This window comes from Balaenoptera borealis (assembly GCF_965194805.1).
Source record: "Balaenoptera borealis genome assembly, chromosome: 1".
NCBI lineage: Eukaryota > Metazoa > Chordata > Mammalia > Artiodactyla > Balaenopteridae > Balaenoptera > Balaenoptera borealis.
Window position 1 is genome coordinate 67476639 of NC_138860.1, and position 7728 is coordinate 67484366.

At 62.5% G+C, this 7728-nt stretch overlaps 1 pseudogene across 1 annotated transcript; it reads right to left on the bottom strand.

Moving 5' to 3' along the window:
- Positions 1 to 2611: 2611 nt before the first annotated feature.
- LOC309617046 (thimet oligopeptidase-like) lies at positions 2612 to 6035 on the bottom strand (annotated as a pseudogene). The gene is made up of 7 exons: positions 5894 to 6035; positions 5318 to 5693; positions 5043 to 5238; positions 3991 to 4042; positions 3756 to 3884; positions 2981 to 3119; positions 2612 to 2767 (listed from the first exon to the last, which is right to left on the bottom strand). The product of its transcript is annotated as a thimet oligopeptidase-like (transcript).
- Positions 6036 to 7728: the final 1693 nt, after the last annotated feature.

The window sequence follows — 7728 nt, forward strand, 5'->3', positions numbered from 1 at the left end:
GTTGGGGCCTGAGGTGCTGCCTCGAAGAGTGGGCCTGGGGGTTGGTGGGGGTGTGCGGGCAGCCTAGCGGGGCCTCGTGCTGACCGGCGCCTGTCCTCTCCCCTGGCAGACGATGCTGTTGGAGAAGAGCCACGTGGCCCGGCAGCTGGAAGGGGAAGGCAATTTCGAGGTTTTCTCCCAGATGCTATCCGGATTGGACCTGGCTCTCAGGTGAGCGACTGGGCTGAGCAGGGACAGCCGAGGGCAGTGAGACAAAGGGCCTCCGCTCTCCAGGGCCCCAGCCCTGCCTCTGCCCAGAGGTGAGAGGCAGTGGAGCCCAGTGGTTAGGAATCTGGCCTCTGATTCTTGCTGCCTGGTACTGCTCCTGGGCTGGGTGAACCTGGCCAGGTGTCACCTGCTCTGAACCTCCGTTTCTTCCTCTGTAAAGTGGAAATAGTACCTTGACTGCTGACCTTACAGGATTAAGTGAGATAATTCACATATGGCTCTTTATACACGCTGGGGGGTGGTGGTGGGTGTCTGCTGTGACGGTGACATTTTGGTACAGGTTCTGACAGCAGCGTGGGAGGTGGGCAAGGAACAGCAGACCGCAAATCTTCCAGAAGCTCCTAAACTCTGTGAGAGCCTTGGGTGCACCTGAGGTAGCTCAGGGCGAGGAGGCACCAGGTGGAACAGCAGAGAAGCCACAAGACTCATCTGGGAGGGCCTTCTGGGGGAGGTGGCCCAGGGAGTCATCTCTGCCCCTCGCTGACTCCTGGGAATTCTTGGACATGTGGCTCCCTGTCTCTGAGCCTTGGTTTCCTCATCTGTTGAACGAATGAGTAAGGTTCTATCTAGTGAAGCTCCAGGGAGTGCTCACCCCAGGCGAGGGGTGATAATTTTCAATTTGCCTCTGCGTCCCCCATCATTTGTCTCCTGCCTTCCACCCCCGTCTGAAGGGCAGGCCCAACCTGTCCTGAGCCTCCTGGCTAAGGCCAGAGGGGCACCTTACCCTTTGGAGAGAGGGCAGATTAGGGAGGAAACTCCCAGTTTTCAGAGCAGGGTAACTGAGGAGTAAGGAAGCTTCTGGAAGGCCTTCACTTAAGAAGGGCCCATTGAGGGCAGCAAGTGAGGAATATTCGGGAGGCAGGGCCAGGGCCTGAGGCAGACCCCGGGGCCACCTGGGGCACTCTGTGGAGCCCCGTGCCATGATGCCCACCTGCCCTGCCAGGCCACTGGTGTGGGTGGGTCCTCCCTTACTTCTGGTCCCTTCTCTGTTTCCAGGACAGAACTGTACCTGCACCAGCTGGCAGACAGCAGCTCCTTCGGCATGGGCGTGTGGCCTAAGGTAAAGAGGAGGTCCTTCTGGGTGTGAGTGGGTGTCTGTGTCCCCATGGCCAAGATGGGCGGGTCCCCTGTGTGGCTCGTCCCTCTGCCACTGGGGTGAGTAGTTGGCAAGGGCTGGTCACGTGGGGGAGGCAGGGTTGCCCTTATGGGGTCTGGGCTTGTCAGGGAAATGAGTCTTGTGCTAATAAAGGGAACCAGGAGGTGGTTTGTGTAGAGGTTAGGGCGCGGTCTCCGGGACAGGCTGTCTGGGTTCAAACCCCGGCTCTGACACTTACTGGATATGAGACCTCAGGCATGGACCCTAGCCTCTCTGAATGTCTGTGTCCTCTTCGGTAGAATAACAACAGAACGGGCGGGCAGGCTGAGGGGAGGACAGAGCGTGGCACGGCCTGCCCGCCTGGGCCACGGGGAGAAGGTCGGGGCGCCGCCCGCGCCCTCGTTCCGCTGCCTGGCGTCCTTTGTGGAGGCAGGGCTCCCAAGGAGCTCAAAGGCCAGGGAAGGACACACGGGACGGTCCAGAGCCACCCTACCGCTCCAGTGGTGCAGCACCCTCTCTGAATTCCTACTGCCACCAAAACACATCCCTAAGGCCTTTGGGAAGAATTGCTAGGACCCAGGAAGGCGGCCCCTTGCTGTGGTCCAGACTTCAGCAGCTGCCGATGACCAGAGGGAGCCAGCCGGCCGGCCGTGAGCAGGGGGACAGGACACGGGGACAGGGACAGCCACAGCCGGGCTTCCCGCAGCTGTGCCCACCGCCAGAACCAGCTCCAGCCAGTCACAGCCCCCGAGATGCCAAACAGTGACGGGCGAGAGGCCGGCAGGAAACTGACACCCCCTCACTGGAGAGCCTGCCCGGTCGGGGTGCGGGGCACCATCCCCGTCTGAACTCACCCCACAGCTCAGCCGTCTCCCAGTGACCCAGACGCGTCACCACGGCCCCAGGGCTGATCCCCGACCAAGGTCAGAACTCCCCCCAGTGTGACGGCCCCCATGCCACTCCTGTGGTGGAAGGGACGGCAGGCAGAGACCAGGAGTAGAGTCTTTTTTATTAATGGCTGCATTTTCAAAGAACCGTTTTGTTACCAGGAAAGCTCCCCAGGAAGGGATTGCATTAGTGCAACAAGGGGGAGCCTTGATGCCAGGCTTTCCAGACACTTCCAGGTGGAGACTTTTGGCCTAGGCCGGCCGCCGGGGACTCGGGGGCTGGGAGGACACACGGCCCCTCCCCCGCCCCGACGGGGCGCTAAGGCACCCGGCCCGCCTGGGGGGGCAAAACCCCGTGCCGTCAGCAGGCCGGCGGCTTGCAGCCCTCAACCTGCAGCCCTTTGCTCAGGAGGAAGGCGTCCTGCATGGGGTCACAACCCAGGAAGAGCTTCACCATGCCCTTGGCATCCTCGGAGCCCCCTGGCCTCAGAATGCAGCTTCTGTAGTCCATGGCAACCTGAGGAGAGGGGGCGGGGCTGCAGGAGGGTGGAGCACCCCCTTCACGGAGGGTGTGGGTGTGGCCACCTCTGCTGTGACTCAACAAAGGGCAGGGGAGCAGGGGGTTCTGGGCAGGGCCCTCAGAGCCTGGCAGGCCCAGGCGGGCGGCACAAGCATCTAGGCCCAGGCCAAGGACCTCCGTGTTGGTCTGCACGGCAGGCCGGCCTCTCACCTTGCCACTCAGGACGCCCTCCTGCTTGAAACGAGTGTGTGGACCGTGTCCGTGGAGTACACCTCGCTGCACAGGTAGCCATAGGACTGGGCGTCGTAGCTTCCTGCCAGGTGGCCGAAGGTCGCAGGCAGGTGGGTCCCTGGGACACACGCGGAGAGGCTCCTGCCCGGGCCCCTGGCCGCTCCGTGCCCCATCCCCAGAGCCCAGAGCTTGGGGCCTCAAAGCAGCCCTGTCTGAGTCCCCTGCCACTAGAGGGAGTATTGGCCCAACACTTCTAGAAAACGGGGACCTTGCGGGCAACTCAGTGGAGGGACACAAATCAATCTTTGCCGACTTTCTGCTGAAGCTCACGAGGGTTCACCCCTAAGCCTCTTACAGGGACAGCTGCCCGAGGCTCCGAGGGATCAGTCAGGGCTCGCCCTCCAGCACGGGGAGAGCGCGGGTTAAAGCGCTCACGAGGGAGTGAACTGCGTCTCCGCACCGACACGCACGGGCAAACCTCGTCGACGCGTTCCGTCCGGGGTATGAAGCCCTCTCCTGCCTCTTCCAGGCTCTCCAGAAAGCACGTGCAGATACGCCCAGCCCACCCTCGGACTCCGCGGGCCACAGCTGGAGGGACCAGCCCAGGAACCCAGGCAGGAAGAGGCCAGAGGTCAGCGGGCCTCGACCAGAGCCCGTCAGTCGGTCCCCCTTCACACACCACCAGAGGATCCTCTTGACCTGGGCAGTAGCCGCCAACCGACCGCTAAGGTGGGCCCGGCGTGCACTTGGCTACCTGGCGTGGCTGGGACCCCGAGGATCTCCTGGCAGAGGCGGGCATTGTCCTAGGCCGGGTCCGAGGGCGTCTGCGTGTGCAGGGCCTGGTCCACCTTGGCCAGGACGATCTGGCGCAGGTTGAAGAGGCCTGGAGGGCGGGAGGAAGGAGACGGGGGCGCTGGCACTGTGTCCAGGCCGCGCTTTCCAGCCGGGCGGTCCGGGAGCCCCTTTCCTTTCCCTCGGCCCGGCCGCACGGGGGTTGGCCAGCCGGGACTTGATGAGCTTGTCCAGCAGCTCCTGGGGGACGGCGCTGCTCGTGCCCCGCCGAGACTGGCAGCAGCGCCAGGGCTTCACAGGGCGCGGCGCTCCCGGCCCCAGAGCCTACCCTCTGGTTCTCATCCCCGGCTGTCACCAGAGTCGCAGGCAACGTGCCCTTCTTTTCGTTTGTCTTTTTTCCGGCCCTCGACCACGCAAAGGTGTGAAGCCCTGCCACTCGCTGCCACGTGGATGCACCGTGAGAACACGGTGCTCAGCGAGAGAAGTCAGACACAGAAGGACACACAGGGTGTGACCCCACTGAGGGGAAACGTCCAGAACAGGTAGATCCACAGAGTCAGAGTGGGTTCCTGGTTGTCAGGGACAGGGGAGGGGAGGGACTGATAACTAAGGGCGTGAGGGACCTTTTTGGGGTGAGGGAAATGTTCCAGAACAGGGCAGTAGTGACGGCTGCACAGCTCAGTAAAGTGTCCCCACGCGCTCCGGTTGCAGTCTGTGAGAGCATCGCTCTCAGGATGAAGGGCTGACTGCAGGAAGACTGAACGAGCACTGGGTCCTGGGCCCAGACGCTCAGCTGGGGACCCCCCCATTGGGAAGTCACTGGGACTTGCTGAGCCTCCACCGAGACTTGCAGCAGCCCTAGGACCTCACAGGGCGTGGTGCTCCTGGCCCCAGAGCCTAACCTCTGGTTCTCATCACTGCCTGTCACCAGCCTTGCATGCAACGTTCCTTTCTTCTATTTTGTCTTTTTTAAAGGCAACTTTTGAATACCTGTATTTAACATGCAGGGAACCAGTCCTGACTCCTTGATCTGGGACTTCCAGCCTCCAGAGTCTCGAGGACATCCACTTCCGTCGTTTACGCGCCCAGTGCGTGGGGTTTGATGATGGAAACTGACACCGAGAGTGTCTCCTCGTGCGGGGTGACATCAGTGGAAGAATCCCGTGGTGAGGGCCTGCCTGAGGACCACGGGAGAGCCCGGGCCCTCCCCGCCCCCTGCCTTCAGCCCCTCGCCCGCCCCCTCCTGGGAGCGGAGCTGGTGCATCGCTTGCCAGAACTCATGGAAGTAGGTCTCCAGCTCATCATGCTGCAACAGGGAGGGCGGGTTGGGCGTAGGCTTGGTGAAGTTGGCCACCATGGCCGCGATGGCAATCTGGCGCCTCCCGTCCTGCTGCAGGCAGCCCGGCTGCAGGCCAAAGCAGGCCATGTGCCCGGACTTCCCTTCCCTGGGGAGGGATGCGGGTGAGGCCCCGCTACCACAGAGGAGCCCCGGCCCACGGCCGACAGGTTCCCCCACGCATGCACCGAGGGTAGAGGTCCAGGTAGAACTTGCTGATGGATGACCTTGCCCGAGGCCGCGTCCCGGACCGTGTAGAGCCTCACATCTTCATCTTCGTGACGCATGTTGGTGCCTTCCTCCAGGTCGAAGGTCAGCCCCAGCAGCTCCTGGGAGATGCCCAGCCGCCCGCGCGTGACCACCTGCATGGGGAAGGACTCATTGAGCAGGTACTGGTCCACGTGGTAGCGCGTCTCCTCCCCCTGGTTCATGTAGTAGCGCAGGTCCTAGACGTTGATGGGCCCGTCAAAGTGCAGGCCCCGCCTCTGGCACTCAGCCTTCTTTAGCTCCAGGATCACGGCCGCTCCTGCTCCCCGAGGGGCTTCAGCTTCTGGGCCAGCTCATCTGCGGGCGGAGGGGAGAGGCTCAGCTATGTCCCTGTGGCAGCCGCCCAGCCGCCCCCCACCCCACGCCCCTCGAGGCAGAATGAAGGGTTGGGGAAGGCGACCCCCAAGGGCTGACACAGTGGGGTCTCAGGCAGCACCACGTCCAGTCAAGGTCCACCTGACCCCCGTCCCCACTGGGACTCGGGAAGGCGGGGTTACCTAGGAAAGTGGCCACCACCTGGCTGGTCTTGGCCATGTTCATCTCCAGCACAGAGTCGGCACGCGTGCTGAATCCCAGCAGGCGGGACTTCTGAGCCTGCAGCCTTACCAGCTCCCCGAGGATCGCGCAGTTCTCCTGGAACCCAGAGACAGCCAGCGCTGGGGACCGTGGGCCACGCCCTCCCCACAGGCCCCGGGCCAGGTCTCTGTGGGTGGGAGGGCTCTCAGGCCACTGGCGGGCACAGCCAAACCCCCTCCCTCCTCCTCCTGGCCTGGATTTCTAGACACTTTGGTGCTGTCCTAACATGTGGTCTTTATGAACACAGGTCCTTTTGGAACCAGAAACGGCGTGAACCATGATGAGCTCTAAGGCCAAGGGCAGGAAGAAATATGACCAGGCTCTCCAGGAGCCACCCAGGGGCCTCCCCGGGCTCAACAATACAAACTTGGCTGCCGTGCAGACAGCAGCTCATCCCCACGGCGCCCGAACACCCAGCCCCTGGACGGCGAGAGACCTGTTGCTGCAGGTGCCCCGTGGTTGGCTGGTGAGGCCTGGCCCCAGGCGTACGCCACCTTCTCTGGGGCCACCTCTCTGGGTCTGCGGTGGGGTTCTCCTGGGAGCCCCCAGTCACCACAGGACCAACGTGGCCTGTCTGCAGCCCAAGAAGGTGGGGACACAGGTCTGTCCCCCGTGGACATCACCCGCGAGGCCAAGCAAGCACCAGTGGTGTCTGCGGGGAAGATGAAGGGCTCATGCACAGCCCCCATCTACTGAAGATGCTAAACGGGAGAAGCGCAGACTGCAGCCACATGCGGTATGGACCAAACACAAGTGTCCTTGCAGGAACCGATGTCTGAATATCGAGGCTGTTCCCGGGCCACAGTGAGAAGGCCCAGGCCCCACGCAAGGCACAGAGAGGGGATGGGGGGAACATCTGCGAATCTGAGCTCATCGGGCATCACCCCAGAAGGAGAGGGAGAGAGCCAGAAGGAGATACGGAGGGAGAGGGAGAGAGAGGGAGGTACAGACGTCTCTCCTTTCCCTGGGGGTTCTCTAGTGCAGCCAAGCCTGAAAACCACTGCATTTCGGGAGATGGGTCCTCGTGGAAAAGTTAAATAGTAGCTCATGGCATTATCGACACATATTAAAATGGCCCCAAATCTTGGGGAGTCAGGGAGGGGAGCTGGCGGCTGCCTCGTAAAGGAGGAGAGATTGGGCGTCAGAGGAGGTGCCTGCCTCCACCACCTCCGCCGCCGCCACCGCCCCCAGGGCCCCGCAGACTTCATCTCCCAGCTGTGGTCCTGGGCTGGAAGGTAGCGGGGAGGTCAGGCCGTCCCAAGCATCAACGTTGACTTCAGGGCTGATCTGAAAGGCGCCTGGTGTTTGTTGAAGCAGAAAAAAGAGAAAGCAGTGGGCAGAGGATGGGAGGGGGAGGGAGCCCCCATCAGCCCTTCTCCCTGTCTCCCTCTCTGTCTCCCTCTCTGTCTCCCTCCCTCCCTCCCTCCCTCTACCTCCCTGCCTCTCACTCTCCCTCCATCTCTCCCTCTGCCTCTCTCCCTCCCTCTCTCCCTCTCTCTCTCCCTGTCCCTCTTGCCCTGTCCTGTCCCTCTCTCCCTCCCTCCATCCCTGTCTCTCTTTCCCTGTCCCTCTCTCCCTCTTCCTCTATCCGTCCCCCCTCCCTTTCCCCGTTTCCATCTCCCTCTCTGCCTCCCTCTTTCCCTGTCCCTGTTTCCCTGCTCTGCTCTCCCTTTCCCTCTTTCCCTCTCCCTCTCTCCCTGTCCCCCTTTCCCTGTCCCTGTTTCCCTGTTCCGTTCTTCCTATACCTTTTGCCCTC